Here is an 18,257-nt window from a genome sequence, read left to right on the forward strand (position 1 = left end):
AAAATACAGAAGAGAAAATATTTGAGTTCATGCCAGTCGAGTGGGACCCACAGCCTTTAGGTTTGGCTCAGAGCTTTATCTTGCCTGTCTCCTCTTCGTCGTGATCCTGCTTAGTGCATCATCGTTGTACGCATCTCTGTGTCTCTGACTTCTGCAACCCTTCTCCGTGGTGGCTCTTGTGTTCTAGTTCCTGGATATGTGCTGTGCTGCTTAGCTGTCTGTCGTAGACGCTTGCACAGCTGCAGCAGAGATACAGAGAACACGGTATTTATAAGCTGCATGCTTTTCTCTTCTCACTTCTGAAGGCTAGAAGGGTAAGCCCCAGGCTCCAGGTCTGGGGAAGGCATGTCTGTTTTCAAGATGGTGACTTCCTGCTATATCTCTACCTGGCAGAAGGAAGAGGACCAGCAGGCTTAACTAGTTCCCTTGGGACTCTTTACAAGGCACTCACCTACTCCTAGAAGACCCTCCTCCTGAGAGGCACTTACTGCAGCTGTATAACTATTGGTTAGGTGTCCATGCTCCTGTGAGCAACCTTAATGAACCCCCCTCCAAAAAAAATGATACATTAAAGTGGAGGGGGCTGGGTGGGAAGAGAAAGGGGGTCAGGAGGAAGGGCAGTAAGAGGAGGATAGGGCAAAGGAGGGTGGATTCTGATCAAAACACCTTACACACAGGTATGAAAATGTCATTATGAAGCCTGTCTGAGTGACTTTTCTACTGCTGTGATGAAGCACCATGACCAAGACAACTTATGGAAGGAAGGATTTATTTTAGGTTTACACTTCTAGGGGTAGAGTCCATGACGGTAGAACAGAAGTAACAGGTGGCAGGTGGCTGGAGCAGCAGCTGAGAGCTCACATCTGGAACCACAAGCCGCAAGTAGAGAGAAATGACTGGGATTGGTTCAAGTCTTTTGGAACCTCACAGCCCACCCCCAGTGACATACTGCCTCATTTCTTAATCTTTCCCAAACAGTATCACCAACTGGGGACCAAGTATTCACATAGCTGAGACTTTGAGGGACATCTTCCTCAAACCACCACAGAACCTGTTGTTATTAATAGTTAATATGTGCCAATAAAAACCAAATGGAAAAAAGAAAGGTGGTGGTGGTAAATGTTTTCTCCCTGTCTGTCTGTCTCTGTCTTTCTTTTTAAACATTGTTGCTTTTTGGAATTATATTTCAACCAGAATCTTAGAGGGTGCACAAACATTCAAACCATAGCTTTGTGGTTGTACCAGCCAGTGGAAGGGCAAACCTTGACGGCAGCATTGCCTAAGTGCCTGGGAAAGCTTTTAGCTTTGGATGGTTTCGAGCTCAGACCCAGGCAAGTCTGCTTGCCTGACCACATAATCAACTTTGGCGTCTGTTGAAAAGCAAAAGACAATTCATGTTTGAGGAGCCTTTGACTTTGTGGACTTATAGCTCAACCACACAAACAAACACTCCGTGGAAGGAATTCTTGGCGCCGTATCGATGTTTCCTGCTCTTTCCCATCTCTGTGCTCTGCTCTCTTCCCTGCCCTCCGTGCTTCTGTGATTAGATCTTGATATTCTAGCTGGCATTTGGAACATAGACATCAGAATCAGGGCAACAGGAGGCTGCTTTCAAACCTTTGAACGACTAAAGGAACTCATTTCCAGAAATTTAAAATGACTTCTATTTCCTCGTGTGCTTCAATTTTCTGTAAAAGCTCTGGCTTGCAGAGTCACTTTCCTAGGCAATCCGTGTCTTGTTTATATTGTGGCTTGCTCTGGTATAATGAAGAGTGGAGGCGCTGCTAAGCTGATGGGGACCAAATGCATATAACAAGTGTTTGGGTCAAAGACGCCATTTTTCCATTTATTCACCTACCTACCCTCAAAGCCTTTACAGACAGTGAGCTCCTAATTCCGGCACCCAGTCTTCATGCTGGGACTGTGGCAGTGGCGAGGGTTGCTCACCTCACCTCCTAGCCCACAGTTTGTCTATTCGGCAGGTTAATTTTTGTTTGTTTGCTTGTGATTTGCAATCAAAGTGGCCATTTGTTATTTTGTGTCCCATCCTTATGTATGCATTGATTGGAAATGAACATTTTATTTTGATCATTTCCTCACCTTGTGGGTGAGGGAACGTTCCCACCCTAGGGTCGTGGACATGGCTGAACAGAAATGCTTGATGTAGTCTGCCAGTCACCCTGCTCACAGCTTAGAGGGGAGGGCCCTATGCTGTGCCGGGCTCCTGAGGACACTGTGAGCAAGCAGGTGTGGGAGGCAGCCTTGGTAGCCGTTAGAGGTCAGGGTGGCCCCAGGTTTTTTGCAAGGGTGTGACTGGCCTGTTTGAACATTTCTGTGGCACAGCAGGGGGACTGGTGAACCTTAGATGCGGCTTCCTTCTGGGGCAGGTGGGAGCTGTTCCCGCCACTATGATCAGATGGGTTACTGTCTGGTTCTGGGACCTTATCTGCAGGGGATAAGTGCAGAGAGGTCCTTGCTTTAAGACCTTGAGATCCCCCTGATTTCCCCAAGTATGTAGGCAACATACAGAACTAGGCCTTTGCTTCAGGCCTTCTGCCGAATATTTGAATTAAAACAATGGTTTGTGTTCATTTAACACTGTAGAGAATGGCTCTTACCCTTTAGAAGGCAGGGGACTGCTTAAGAAGCCAACATGCACAGATATTTGCAATTTCAGATCATATAGGTGTCATGGAGATGTCAGGCTAATCATGAGCCAGGCAGAGTCCATCTGGGCTCTTGAAATGTCTCCCCTGGGGCAGAGGTCGGAGGACATGCTGCTGGTTGACTACCATCCCAGTGGCCTGATGGGGGTGGAATGGCCTTTGGAGGCAGCTCCCCATTGTGTCTGCCTGCTCTCCCTGGATCACTAAGCATTGGGGTCCTGTCTAGGTTTTCCCATGGAGGATTCATCCTTCCAGCTGTGGGCTGCTTTTCTTCATAAGGTTTTAACTCTGGTTATGGGTAAAAGGAAGAAAACATGCCCGAACACAGACCTCAGTGTTTTAAATATTGATCTCTAGTTAATGCTGTGCACACTGAGCGAATGAGGGCCAAAGTGCATGTTGCCTGTAATTTTCTTTGTAAGTTGGAATAATGGGTGGAAAGAGGGCCTGATGGATAAATTTGTGAGAAAGCAGTTATAACAGAGTATGGAGTATAGCGTGTAAATAAATAGTAGGTGGCTGTATTCCCTGTAGAGTGTGTTGACTTTCTCTATGCTTAGGCTGTTGTCTGGTACTAGGAGAAAGTGTTTCAGAATACACGGGGTGTGTTCAATTAGTGAGTAAAGGGGTGTGTTCAATTAGTGTGTAAAGGGGTGTGTTCCATTAGTGAGTAAAGCTGACATTAGGAGGGTGTTGGAAGCCGGTGAGTGTAACTTGTATCAGGACTGCTGAAACGAAGATTGTTTTTCCTTCTTTGTATGGACTGAAGATTTTTGGTGTGAAAAATGTTACTTTGATAGTTTAAAAACCCTAGCTTTATGTTTGTTTTTCTTGCAAGAGATAGGTCAGCAGTGTCAGGAGTCCTGGGGAGATGGTAGGACTTTCAACCCACTAGTTGTCTAAAACTAACAAAAAATAAATTAAAAAACAGAAAAAGAAAAAAGCTACACTAAGTGGATGAAATTTAACCTTACTTAGTAGTGAATTTATAGTTAGGTGTTTGATTTGGCAAATTTTAGCAGATAGATTGCATCATTCTTTCAGCATAAGCTATTTTTTGATCTTGTTTTTAATTATAAACAAAAGAAAGACAAATTATCTCATGGATGGTGCAAAAATTCTGTATTCTACGTTCTATCTCCTCTGGTGTTTGTATTTTATATTTTATTTTTATTTTATGTGTCTAGGTGTTTTGCCTGCGGGCATGTCGCATCCATGGTGCGGTGCCTGCAGAGGCCAGGAAAGAGATCTGGAGTTATAGTTGTGAGCTACCATGTATGTGCTGGGAACTGAACCCAGGTCCTCTGCAGGAGCAAGTGCTCTTAACCACTGACTGAGTCCTTTCTCCAGCCTGTTCATATTTTCTGTAAAGGAGAGAAAGGAAAAGGTTTCGGAGGAGGAGGAAGAGGGGGAGGGAGGAGAAGGAGGAAACAGCAGTAAATTACACATCCACTCCATGGTGATCTACTCCAAGACCCGAGTGGCTGCTGTCAATCTCAGACTGTGCCTAAACTACAATGAACTAGTATTGTAGGTATGTAAGATGGTACAATCATCCCTCAGTACCCCCAAGGATTGGTTCCAGAATCTTAGATTACAAAATCTGCAAGCATCCAAAGTTCTTTCATAAAATGACAGTGTCTGCACAGAGCCTAAAACCAGACAGTCTACAGCACTGTGTATGTGGTAGGGCATTGTGACTGTGGGTTCTGCATCCACACATCCTGCTAATCATGGGTAGAGAACAATGAAGAACATAGCTTTATACTAAACATGAGCAGACTATTTCCTCATCAATATTTCTCAAACAACGTAGTGCAACCACTGTTTACTTAGCATTGGGTTGGGTAAGGGACAGTAAGTAATCGATATGTGACTTCCTGCGTATGGGAGGACCTGCCTAGGCTCTGTGCAGACTGTCATTTTGTGAAAGAACTTTGGACGCTTGCAGATTTTGTAATCTATGATCCTGGAGCCAATCCTTGGGGGTACTGAGGGATGACTGTACCATCTTACATACCTACAATACTAGTTCATTTTAGCTTAGGCACAGTCTGAGATTGACAGCAAGAAGTGAAACAAGGTAAATGATTGCAGCAGTGTAGTTTTCCCAAGTATAGAGAAAAAGTGGGCTCTCTCTCATGGTGCCGAGGACTTCGGAAATAATTCTTTTAATAGTTAGTGTTAGTTTTTTTTCTCTTGTTTGCACAGCTTTCTTGTGCAGTGATTCTCCTGTAGGATACACAAGGAGCTTGGCATAGGAGGCGTGCATGCCATGTTTTATTAGAAGTTAGGAAATTGCATTGAAAAAGTGAGTTTTCTCTCCATTTGTGTATACCAACTTGTCTCCCAGCAGTTTTATCAGTTCAGTAGTTAGAAATATCACTGTTTCATCTTTCTTTAGCCTTGGAGGAGTCTCACCATTTTCTTATGTTTATGTTCATTGTCTTTTTGTTTCCTTTCCGATTTTTTTCTCTTTCCTTTACTTAAAAAGAAAAAGATTTGTTTTTATTTTTACTTAATGTATGTGTCTCCCTAGTGCTGGGATTAAAGGCATACAACACCATACCTCCCTTCCTTCTTGTAACTGTATTATTTTTCTATTAGTCATGTCAAACGGAAATATATTTGCATTGAAATCCTAGACAACTGGTAGAAAAGAAAATATTATTCATGTTGCTCTCCCATTCTCAATTTAATCTTAAAGTGGAAGACTGTTTTCAGAAGTGACAGCATTGAACTTACAGAGTTTGTAGTAACCAGGATGATCCTGGGGTCCTGGGCAGGTTCAGTTCCAGTGTGGATTTCGGGAATGGCTGGGCAGTCATCCTGTACTTGATCCTGAGTGGGGTTTTTGAACTCTGGTTTACAGTCTACTGGTGGAGAGGCCAGTGTTTCAGTTTGATAGTGCAGCTTCTTGCTGTCAGCTGATGGAGGCGCTTTCCTTGTTAGACTTTGTGGTTCAGAACCCCACATTGTAGAGTCACTCTTGTTTCTTGTGTTGGGCAAGAAAAGAGGGAGCGATCCAAGGAGTGTGTGGGAGGCTGGTCCCAGAGGAACTGAGGTCCCTGCTGTGCCTGGTGCTGATGTCGCAGGGGTGGCACCAAGTCCTCTCCTGGCCTGCTGCCTCTGTCCCATGGCCTTCAGTGATGCTCTTCAGCTGAGTGATGCTTCAGCTGGCAGCAGCTGTGGGCTTGTCAGAGCTGGTCACCCATTTGTCAAAAGGCTCAGCTTGTGTCTTAGAGGAAGATGTGAATTTTATGTTCATTTCAATAAGAAACCCCAGGTAGTCAAGAGAGCGTTCAAAGGATGAAGGAGTTGTATAGCACACCTCTGCTTCCCACCCTCCACTGTGCTCCTTTCCAGCCCAAGGCAGAAAACAGAGGTGGACACTGTTGCAGGCTTCAGCATACCACTGTGAAGGCTCTTGGTGGCTGACTCACGGTGGGTCTTTTCCCCAGATTGCAGGTTTCAGCAGCAGTGTGGAAAGTATCCTTTAATGTCCAAAGTTTGAGATGGGCAACACCCTCTGCCTTTCATTTTCCAGGGGAAGGTTCGTCACTGTGATTCATTTCAGCAGCAGCTTTTCGTGAGTGCTGGCCATGCAACAGTCTTTTTTTTTCTTGTGGTCATCACTTATTAATTCTGAGTCCTGCAGACCCCAGCCTTGGGATCCTGTTTGTGCTCCTGGGCTCTCTGGATTCGGTAAGCTTATCCCTTGTTTTCCTCTCTTGCAACTATTTGCCACTTCATGGCCTATTTGCTTTTCTCGTGGTTTCACTTAAAAATAAAGATTTAGGCAGAAATGTGTGGCGTGCTGAGAACACTGGGAGTTGGAGGTCTTGCTGTCCAACTATTAAGTAGTCTTTGAGCTTCAGCCTGTGTGTTGTGAAATGTCCTCCAGAGTCTTCGCAGTCTCTTTCAGTTCAGTGATTTTAATGACAGTTGATTATCCTTTTATAGCCCCGTGATGGCTAGTTCCTTGTCATTTTGACACAAGCCAGAGTCATTTGGAAAGAGGAAACCTCAATTGAGAAAATGTCCCTACCAGATTGACCTGTCAGCAAGCCTCTAGCACTATTTCCTAATTAATAGTTGATGTGGGAGGACCCAGCCCTTGTCATAGGTGGTCCTTTGTGTGTCTAAGAGAGCAGTCTGAGCAAGTCAGTAAAGGAGCAAGCCAGTCAGCAGCATTGTCCCATGACTTCTTCTCCACTTCCTGCCCTGCTTGACATATCTGGATGATGGACTGCAACCTGCAAAATGAAATAAACCCTTCCCAATTGCTTTTGGTAATGGTGTTTTTGCATAGCAATAGAAACCCTAAGATGGGCCCCAAAGGTGTAAAGAGCCTGAATTTGCTAGCACACGTATCTGGAGGTTTTGTGATGCTTTCAGGTGGTCACGGAACAAAGAACTATAAGTATTTAGTCCTCTGTACCTGCTTAGCCCTGGCCTCAGTCACTGCTGGAGCAGGAAGTTCATCTGGGGCAGTTGTCTAGGGCTGGATCTAGGGTAATAGATGGGCATTCAGGTCTATGATCAAACTTTTGCACAAGAGCACATAAGAGTTGGTTGAAGTTTATGGCAGACTTGAGGATCTCAAACCGACGTGGACTGTATTTGCCTGTGTTTCTTTACTGCCACTAAAATCCAAACTTGCCTAGTAGGAGAGTTCCTAAGAGACTATCAGGCATGATTTTGTATTTTGACTTTTGTCTGAATTAAAATGGCCATGACAAAATTAGAGCAGAGAAACAGTTCAAAGGTCAGTGAGATGGTTGAACGGGTAATGACACTTGCTGTGTGACTGTATGAATTTGTTCCCTGTCACTCAGGTAAAGGTGGAAGGAGAGAACTGTTACCATTGAGGCTGTCCTTTGGCCTCCACAGGCACATCATGCCACACATGCACACCCACCCTCATATACACATCCATGATGATGATGATCATGATACAATTAAATAAAGGATTTAAAAAGAGCCCAGAGCATATCCTTTAGCTGATTGTAGCCATGATCCAGTGCCATGCACACATTTGGGCGAGGCAGGTTTCTTTATTGCATGGGGACTGCCTATGGGAATTTATAGTCACAGAATCTTGGAGTTTGGGGAACTTCGTTATGTAATTTATGCTAATAGAGGTGTATAGCCAGATCAAGTTCCCCACCCTTTTGGCAGCAGGCCACTTCTCTTTAATTGAGACACAAGTTAAAATAAGCATGTCTTTAAAACTCAAAGCTGGATTTATTTTAAAAATAGCTTCGAGAACATCGTTTGTTAGGTCTCAGCTACCATTCTTGCTACAAGTGAACAAAAGACATTTCTTGGTGGTGATCGAGATAGTTGTGGCTCTGTGCTTGTGTGTTCCTCAAGGCTGCTGGGATCCTCACGGCGCTTCATCTGTATCCATCTGAGAGGCCAGCGATTGTCCAGTGCGGCCTCTGGCTTTACCTTCATTTTCAAGTTTTGGTTCTCTCTCCTGACTTGGAGATTATTAAACAAATGGTCCTTTTTGCAGGTTTGCAGCTGTACAAGACAGCGTGCAGTTAGCAGTTCTTTGCAGTCTCCAGACAAGCAGTTGGTTGATGATTGGGGAGGAGAGTTTCGACTATGCACTGCATGCTTTTGCATCAGACCCTCACTGCTTCTTCTCTTCGTTTACTTACTGCTGGAACTGATCTGATAAAAACTGAGATATGTATCAGGTCTGGACTGCACTTAGGCAGTGAGTTGAGACATGTTCTGTGCTAGTTCTTTCTAAAGTGAACTCAAAGGCGAAGCCATCTGAGCTTGGGACTTTCAGTGTGGGAAAGTTTCTGATTATGAATGTGCACTGAGAAACATAGGGATGATCCAGACTTTGCATATTATCTCAGTTATGGTAATTTGTATTTTCATTGGACTTGGTCCACCTAATCTAAGTTGTCAAATTCATCTGAAGATATCTGCTTGTAGTATTTCATTTTTAGCCTTTAACAACTACATGATGGGTACTAATGCTATTGTTGTATTTTTAGTATTGTAATTTTTTGTGTGTATGTGTACATAGTGTGTATAGGTATGTGTGCATAAGTGTGTATGTGTGTATATATATAGTGTGTGTGTGTGTGCATGTGTGTATAGGTATGTGTGCATGTGTGCGTGTATATATCTATATATATATAGTGTGTGTGTGTACATGTGTGTATAGGTATGTGTGCATATGTGTGTACGTGTGTATATATATATAGTGTTTGTGTACATGTGTGTATAGGTGTGTGTGCATATGTGTGTATGGAGGTCATAGGGCCACCTTCGGTGTCATTCCTCAGGCACTGTCTACTTTTTCATAAAAATTAAATATTTTTTTTTAAGACAAGTTCTCTCCCTGGCCTGGAATTTCCCAGGTATGCCAGGCTGGCTGGCTGAGCAGCCCCATAGGTCCTCCTGTCTCCTCCACCCCCTGCTGTGATCACACACATGTGCTGCCACCAAGCCTGACTTTTTGCACAAGTTCTAGTGACTGGACTTAGGTCTTCACACTTGCAAGGCAAGCACTTTCTGACTTCACTGACTTTTCAGCCCATTTTTACAACGTTTTTTCTCTTCTTCCTTGATTGGTTCAGCTGGGTCCTGACCGATTTTCAAGGTGCAGGGTCTGCGTGACATTGGATGACTGTCTATTTTCTGTGTCGTTGTTTTGCAGTTTGACTTTATTATTTCCTTCCATTTCACTTCTCATTTTTCCCGAAGTGCCTCAGGCACACACTTAGGTAATTGTTTTTCACTTTTTTGTAGTTTTGCTGTCAGGCTTTAGAGTTATGGGTTCCCTTCCAGGTTTAGCTGCAATCCACAAATTACAGCAGGTTACAGTTTTATTTTCATGCAGTCGAGAATATTTCTAATCTTTCTGAGTTCTTTTACCCATGGGCCATCAAGGAGTATTTTCCCAATTTTCAGACATGTACACGACTAGTTAGATATTCCTAGGATCTCCATTACAGACTCCTAACTTCATTCTGTGGCGAGAATGCTCTGGATGCACTTGAAACCCTTTTGGCTTCTAATTCTAGTCGGAAAAGGCGCTGGCTTAGGCACAGAGGTCCATTTCTGGTCAGGAGCCACGGAGGCTTGCTGCAGGAGTCTGTGTTTTAGGTGCTTGGGCAGGGGCTGGAGTGGGGCTGGAGTGGACACAGTTGGGGCTGGAAGCTTCCTTCCATGCACGGCGACCTCTGACACTATGAGTAAAAAGCCATGAAGCAAGTCAACAGAGAGGTTTCATAGTTCATGGAAGGAGGAAACTTAACTGGTTCCTTCCTCAAATTGCCAATTCATTCACAAGCTTTGGGCAACTTAAGAAAAAAAAAAGGTGACAGTCTGATTTAATTTCTTGAACGTCTGATTCCTGCCCTTACGTAGTCTGTGTGTGCATGCAGATTCTGGGAACGATAACGTTGCCAGTGGATGCACTCAAGTTTTGTCATGAAATGCCATTTTATTCACAAATTTTCTCATGGAAATTGTATTAGTCGGGGTTCTCTTGTGGAACAGAACTGGTAGATGAAATAAATATATATTCTTGTTATCAAAAGGGGATTTATTAGAGTGGCTTACGGCTGTGTCTGGCTAGTCCTACAATAGCTATCTCCACGCAGAAAGGCCGAGGATCAGGTAGTTATTCCACAAGGCTGGATGTCTCAGCTGGATGTCTTCAGCCTGTGTGAGAATCCTGGAGGAGTGTGCTCTACTATAAGCAAAGAATGCCTCAGCGGCAGGAGAGGCGAACTTGCCAGAGAGAGTAAGGACAAGCAGGCAAAGCAAAACACTTCCTTTCCTGCCCTTTGATGTGGGCTGCTACCAGAAGGTGGCCCAGATTTAGAGTGGGTCTTCTCCTCTCAATGGTCAAATCAAGAACAGCCCCTCCAGGTATGCCTAGCTGCTTGAGTTTTAGGTGATTCTAGATGTAGTCAAATTATAATCAAGATTAACCACATGGAAAGAAATAGTGAAGTTTGATATTTTGAGCCCATTCTGTTCTGCTCATTCTGTACTGTCCCCAGAGTGAGGCAGTTTTCCCGTCCTTGATGCAGTTAGGACCCAAGTCACCATGCTGCTCCCAAACAGAATTCATTCCCACTAGGGCAACAAACTACTAGAAATGGGGATTACATTTAATTTTTATAAGAATAGTAATTAACTGAATTTCAGTTATCTCTGGCTGCCCCCCCCCCTCCCGTGACAAGGTCTTATGTAGCTCAGGCTGGCCTCAAACTCCTGGGTGTATTACTACACCGGGGCCCCAGGGCCTTGTGCATTGTCAGCAAATACTTAGTGACTGAGCTATATATTCAGTTGTGGATCATCTATATCTATATATGCATACACAGCAATATCTATATATTTATGTACACTATAGATTTTAAACTTTCCTTGTACTGGCTTATGATAGGTTAAAAATCATGGCAGATTATAACCACAACTCTGAACAGTTACTTCAGCAATAATGACACGAATACATTCAGTGACTTTCGGGTGAAAAGGCTAAAGACACTGCTGTGGAAATGGATCTTCCCGTGTGCTTTGGAGCTGTGGCCAGCTAAATCCCCATCGTCCTTGACGTGGCTGGGTTTTCCAGATGAAAAGGTCTAGATTTGGCTCTTGCATTCTGTGGTCCTGTCTCCGTGGTTCCAAAAGGATGTGGTTTCAAAAAGATGCCTATCATGCATGGTGCCCCAGCTTCCATTCTCAGGAGTCAATAAACCAGATGTTTGTAATTCTAGCCCTTGGGAGGTAGGGACAGGAGATGGGAGAATGAGATCATCTTTCTCTACATAGAGTTTCAGGCAAGCCTGGGGTACACAAGACCTGTCTTGAAAGGCAAAAGAGAGAAAAGATCCAAGGATGTGAGAAGTAGTGGGCTTATCTGTGGTTCAGGAGTGAGGTGGTGCACACACAGGTGATCACATGATTTCAGACCATCATGGGACCATGAGGAGCTCCTGAGCATTTTAAGAAGAATGTGAACTTTCCTGTGCCTCGCCCTGCATTTATTGCTTAGGCTATAAACAGCTAAAACTCTCCAGGTTGTATCAGAGGGGCCCTGGTTTCCATAGGAGGGCATCCATAGGGTATTAGGTAGTTATTTTAAAATTAATTTTATTGACTTTTTATGTGTGTGGGTGTTTTTGTCTGTCCCACCTGAGTGAAGTGCCCCTGGAAGCCAGAAGAGGGCAGCAGATCCCCCAAGGCGGAGCTGCCACGTGGGTGCTGGGAATCGAACCTGGGACCTCTGGAAGAGCAGCCAGTGCTCTTACTCATTGAGCTATCTCTCCAGTCATGCCCCACCCCAGGTGTGGATTAGAAGGATTTTTGTTTCTTTTCACCATTGCTTTAAATGTTATCTCTCTTTGGGTGATGCAGCCAGGATGGAGGTTCCCTGAGCCCTGGTGGTATAGATCAGTCTGGCCTCTTTAGGACATTGTCCTCATGTAATATAGTTAATTGGCTGTAACTTGCTTAATGAAGTTTTAGTGAAGTGCACTGGGCACTTAGTGTTCAGATTTGTGAATCGAGTTAGACCCTTCTGTGTTACAACTTGGGTTAGGTTGAGACACTTAGCTTCCATTTTACATGTGTAATGCTTCAGATCCTCGCAGCCTTTCTCGTTCTTGTATTTTCGTATCATCAGAGAAGTAGACTGATTGGGGCATTTTAAAGATTTCTCCGTAAGGATAATTTGGGAAGTTTTCCTGGCATAAGACTCCTGATGTGATGTCAAACACAACAAATTATTTAAGTAATCCATAGACGCAGTGAACATATGGATCTTTTGATTTGTGGGCCTAGGGATTGAGAAAGAAAAGTTCAGGAATGGTTAAATTCTGCTGGAAGGTAAAACCTGTCTCCTGGGCTGGCAGCACTGATAAGTAACAGTTAAAGCAGACAGGGCTATGCTGCCCTCAGCATGAGGACTGCAGCAGGGGGTGCAGTTTGAACGTGCCCTGCTTTCACTGCGCATCAGTCAGGATCGGATCAGGACCGACCAGAGTGTGTGTCTCTGCAGTCCTGAAGTCATCTAATGCGGGATTAGTTGGCCATGCATGAGCCCATCTTTCCCTTTTGGTGCATTTTAAAAATGATAACTTTTTTTCCTTCCAAGACAGGCCTCAGGTATCCCAGGCATGCCTTAATCTCTACATAGTGAAAAATGATCTTATTTTCCCATCTCCTACCTCTGCCTCCCAAGGGCTGGGATTATAACCCGCTGGAAGTGTTTTCTAAAAGGCTATTTTTGTTAACTGTAAGTTCCCTCCACGTCCCCTCCCTCCCTCCCTCCCTCCCTCCCTCCCTCCCTCCCTCCCTCCCTCCCTCTCTCCCTCCCCCCCTCCACTGGGGATGGAGTTCAACCACTTGCCAGCCCAGGAGGGGAGAATGAGAGTACCCCACACTTGATTCTCAGACTGGAGAATGATTGACAGCGGTGCTGGAAGGATGTTTTAGTCCGGCACCAGTGTGTAGGGTTGGGAATAGAGAGAGAGATGAGGCAAGAGCAGAAAGACAATCTTAGGGACTTCAAAGTGCTCATAAATCATCTTGTGTATAAACTTGGATCATTTTTTTTCCCTCCAAATGAACCCGACAGTTTGTCGACTTGCCATGTTCAGACTTGCATTAGTGAAATGAGTCTCAGCCCTTTCCAAAGTCCGGAGAGGCCGCCCTGCACTTCACCTGTGCACAGTATGAAAGGAATGAGCTACTGGAGTCTGGTCAGGCACGGCTGTCCGAAGAGACAGTGTTGGCGCCTCCTGGCTTCGACACATCTGTCACCCAGCCTGGGACAGGCATCTGAAGGCGCATCTGTCACCCAGCCTGGGAAAGGCTTCTGAGGGCATCCCATGATTTCCCAGACCCCCTTCTAGACAGGTTTGAACCAGAGGAGGGGCTCCTTAGATGCACTTGCACTGCACAACCCACCAGGCTCCCCGTCCCCTGCCTGTTCCAGGGGCTCCTGGGGCTCCTGAAGGTGTGTGTGCCTGTGGCTCGTGGGCCAAGGCATTTCTGCTTCTTTGCATGACAGATTTGCCCACTACACTACATAAAGTGTGATGGGGATGTATGGGGTGGTGTGTGTGTGTGTGTATATGTGTGTGTGTGTGTGTGTGTGTGTGTGTGTGTGTGTGTGTGTGTGTGTGTAGGTATGTTGTGGAGATAACCAAGTAGGCTAGGCTGGCCAGCTGGTCAGCAAAGCCCTAGGGACCCAGGGGTGCATCTGTCTCCGTCTCCCCATCACTGATGACAAATGTGTGCCGCTGTCCTGGGCCTTATATGAGTCCCGGGGATTGAAGTCAGACTCCGTGCTTGTAAGCAGAGCAGGTTATTGACTGAGCTACCTCCCCTGCTCAGCTTGGCCTGATTTTTGTGGGCTGAAGGGCAAGCATGGGAGTGATTTTGCACCAGCCCTTTACCGGTTGGGTGGGGCCATGGCTGAGGGTTCTTATCATCCAAACCCACCGAGTTTGTTACTGACCGAGCGGATGCTAACAGGGAGGCCCACAGACAGGCAGGGAAAGAGGTCTTTGTGGCTTTGGGACCCTGTGGTTACAGCAGCCACGGAGATCTGTGCTCAGAGAGGGAAATGTAAGGCCGTGATGCCAGGGGCAGGCAAACTTGTATTTTCAGAAGTCATTACCTCTGTGTGCTCTAACCTAGGTCGAAAAACAGTCACAGCAGAGAGCTTTAGGGAACGACATGACTGCTGTGGAAGACGGAGACACATTTTAGGCAGAAACCAGTGAGGCACACTTTGATTGCCCATGAAGAACTTTAAAGCTGGATGGACTCAAATATGTTCCTATCTTCAGAAATTGATGCCCAGATACTGCATTTTCATGGTCAGTGAGTGTGTGGGATCTCCCTCCCTCCTTCCCCGCTCCGGAAGTGCTTACCCGAGGCAGCAGAATTAGTCCACATCAGGCAGTCCAGCAAGAGCTGCTCCAGGAGTTGTGGAGATATTGCTTGTTTGCACAGTACGTTTTGTTACGTAGTCCAGGGCAATCTGACATCCTATTGGCCCCTCCCCCCGAATTCCTCCTTTGGGGGGTCTGGGTTGGCCTGGGAGGTAACTGCTGGTTAACCAACCAAGATGATATATCCATCAGTGTGTTCCTCAGTCTCTTTAGAGACAGGTTGTCATTGGCTATTTATGTCTTCCCCAGAGATTACACAGCTTAAGACTTAATTTCACATAGTTGAGAAATACAAGGACCCTTTTGAAAATCTTGGTTTGCTCACAAGGTCCCTGAGCTGTTTGAAATGAGTTTTTCTGCAAAGCTTGTATCTCATAGTTGAATTGCACAGATAACCACAATACCTTTTCTGCTGTGTGTCTGTCCACTCATTACCTGTTTATTGAGACAGGATCTTACTTGCAGGCTGGAATCTCAACTCACTACCCTCCCACCCCAGCTTTCTTCACACTGTGAGGGCAGGCAGGCGTGTGCCCCCTCCCCCATCTGAAGTACTGTAAATGTATTGGGTTCATCTTATCCCCGTAACAGCTATTCGAATTAGACGTTCTTGCTGCATTTCTCTATGTGGAAACTGGGAAGTGGCTGTGAAGTCTCCCTTCTAGCAGTCTTTACGTTTAGCCCCTACACATCCATTTTCATGCCTGAGAGAGAAGCCATGACGCTCACAAAAGCTGATTTTAGAAACTACCATGCCTAGCTCAGTGTTACATCTTTAGCCTAGCTTTGTCCCGTGGGCCGCAGCATCCAGTAGCCTAAGTGATGTGTCTTAGGGTTACCTTGCTGGGATGAAACACCATGACCAAAACAACTTGGGGAGGAAAGGGCTTATTTGGCTTATACGTTCACATCACTACTGGTCATTGAAGGAAATCAGGGCAGGAACCTGGAGGCAGGAACTGATGCAGAGGCCATGGAGGGGGTGCTGCTTACTGTCTTGCTCTATTTGACTTGTTCAGCCTGCTTTCTTGAAGAACCCAGGACCACCAGCCTGGATAATGGGCTAGGCCCTCCCACGTCAGTCACTGATGCCCGCAGCCTGACCTTATGGGGGCATTTTCTCAATGAGGTTTCTCCTCTCGGTGACTCTAGCTCGTGTCAAGTTGACATAAAACCATTCCGCAGTGTCTGTGAGATTGCTTGTTGCCCGCGAGCAACACTCCTTTCTCTATTTTGTTTTGAAATGACACACAATAAATATACAGATTAATATGACAGGCCTAATTTTTATGATTCCTGGTTTATGAAAACTGCCCCATTTGATTAATAAGCATATTTTATTAGTATTTTCTGTTGTGTTTTTGTGCCCTGTTGACTGTGGCGATAATCAGATTATTTAAATATTTGGCTGGGATTGGGAATAGGCTAGCCTATTACTTACAATTTACTAGAAAGTTTAGACAGTCATTAGCAGACTGAGAATTTTTTTTTTTGCTATCAAATTTAGAAATATGTGTGCATTAAAGAAATAACAATCAACAAAATTAGGCCAGGATGGAGCTGAGTGGCAGCGTCTTGTCTGGGTGCTGGAGTCTGTGGATTCCACTTCAGTGATGTAAAGAAAACAAACTTCTCCAGGAAAATGAGGTATCCGAGGACTGGAGGGGAGCACGCCGAACGGGTACAGAGTTGACTGCAGTTATCTCTTCCTGCTGTCCGCTTTACCTTTTAGTTTTTAAATGACTAGTTGTGTCTGTGCATACACGTGTGTGCTACTGTAGTGTGTGACAGCCAGCGGAAACCTTGCAGAAGTCAGCTCTTTCCTTCCACCGTGTGCCTCTCCCCACAGATTTTGAGTCAGGGTCTCTCCCGGAAGCTGAGGCTTGCCGTTTCGTCTGGTGTCCGAATTCCCCAGGATGTCTCGCTCCCTGGCGCCTGGTTAGGTAGCTCTCCACCATGCCCGGTGTTTACCCATGTGCTTGGGATCCGAACTCAGGTCCTCATGCTTCCACTGCAAACACACATGGGGTCATTGTCTCAGCTCCCAAAGCCATGGTAACTGCACAAAGAAAGCCATAGATCGTGATGTGCTTTTCCACCACACAGTGCATTGTTTTTTGTTTTTAAACTTTAAAAAGAGTTACCTAGAAAAAGACTTTAAATAGTGTTACTTGCTTTATAAAAGCTTCAAATTGATTTTTTTGTTTTCTCTTGAACATTTCATTTATTCATTTCTTTGAATGCTACTCATGATGTTTCCTTTAAATGTGTTCCTGCCTTGATGGACACAAGAGCCCTCATTTTTTTTTAATCTGCAGAGATCGGGACATCTGCTTATGCTCAGGGAGTGCCACCTGCTGGTGACTTGGGTTTGGACACCAATTAGAGACCTGTTTCTGAGTAAGGTTGGAGCAGGAACTTAGCTACAGGAACACTGTAGCGGCCTCAGGCTTTCTACTGTGTCACCCAGAAAGCAAGGCGCTCTTAAGGCAAAGGCACCATCACCGCAGCCCACAGGGGCAGCCCCAGTGCCTGTCTGTCTTACTGTAATCAATGACCAAGTTCATTTTAGAGCACTGTGTACCAGGATGACGCAAGACTTACGAAGTGGTTGTATTCATTGTTCTCAGGCTGGGGACTACCTGTTAAAATGGAAATTTAGAAGATTTCTGATAATAGGAAGTTGAGATTAATTCCTGTGGTCTGATTAATAGCTGATAACATTTTGGTGTTTTAGGACATTGTTCAAAAATCACAAGTAACCCGAGCTGAAAGATGCTTGTAAAGCCAAGACACTATCTTCCTGGACAATTTGGGGAGCTCATAACAGAACCAGAGGTGGGGGGTTATGTTCCTTTAAGGCACAAAGGCAGCAAGAGAGATAGGAAGTTTTTAAACATACAAGTTATACCAGGTTCTCTCTCTCTCTCTCTTTCTCCCTCCCTCACCCTACCTCTGCTCCCTCCCCCCACCGTGTACACACACACACACACACACACACACACACACACACACACACACACACACACAGACACACACAGACACACAGACACACATGAATTGTCCCTCTGGTGCCAACAATCAATTGTTTTTTGAGACAGGGTATTTCACTTGGTCAGGAATGTAACCCGAATTGCTAAATGGTCTTATTTAAAAAAAAAAAACCAAAAACAAAACCTGCAAGGATGAATGGCAGGATGCTGGTGGTGAATCTCTCTTCTCTCTCTACTGTTAGTTAATGTATATTTATAATATTATATATGTGCTTGATTGCAGATATGGTAGACTGTCAATGATCTCTGTCATACGTTCGGGTTAGAGTGATACTTATTGCACTGGTTGTGTCCCCACCATATGTCTCTGAATTCCCCCACATTAGTGGCCACACTCTAGTTTATCATAACTGTGAAATCAGCCTGGCACCAATGCCTCCAGGACGGGTTTGCTCAGCATTTCTGTCTGTGGCCAGAGATGTGCACCGTGCTCCTCTGGCTGCCTCCTAAGATGATGTATGTGCACAGTGCTCCTCTGGCTGCCTCCTAAGATGATGTGCACAGTGCTCCTCTGGCTGCCTCCTAAGGTGATGAGCACAGTGCTCCTCTGGCTGCCTCCTAAGATGATGTGTGTGCACAGTGCTCCTCTG

The 18,257-nt window shown here is 45.1% G+C and overlaps 1 protein-coding gene across 18 annotated transcripts in view; it reads left to right on the plus strand.

Moving 5' to 3' along the window:
- The window catches only part of Pard3 (par-3 family cell polarity regulator), a 555,581-nt gene that overhangs the window by 64,368 nt on the left and 472,956 nt on the right, over window positions 1-18,257 (plus strand). The window contains exon 1 of one of the 18 annotated variants that reach the window (XM_028887855.2): window positions 6,287-6,371. The exons of the other annotated variants lie outside the window; for them this stretch is intronic. The gene's annotated coding sequence lies outside the window, so the exon portion shown is untranslated. Of the gene's footprint in view, window positions 1-6,286; window positions 6,372-18,257 lie in introns of those variants that run through there. 18 annotated transcript variants of the gene reach the window in all.

This window comes from Peromyscus leucopus, chromosome 5, assembly GCF_004664715.2.
Source record: "Peromyscus leucopus breed LL Stock chromosome 5, UCI_PerLeu_2.1, whole genome shotgun sequence".
In the NCBI taxonomy this organism is placed as follows: domain Eukaryota; kingdom Metazoa; phylum Chordata; class Mammalia; order Rodentia; family Cricetidae; genus Peromyscus; species Peromyscus leucopus.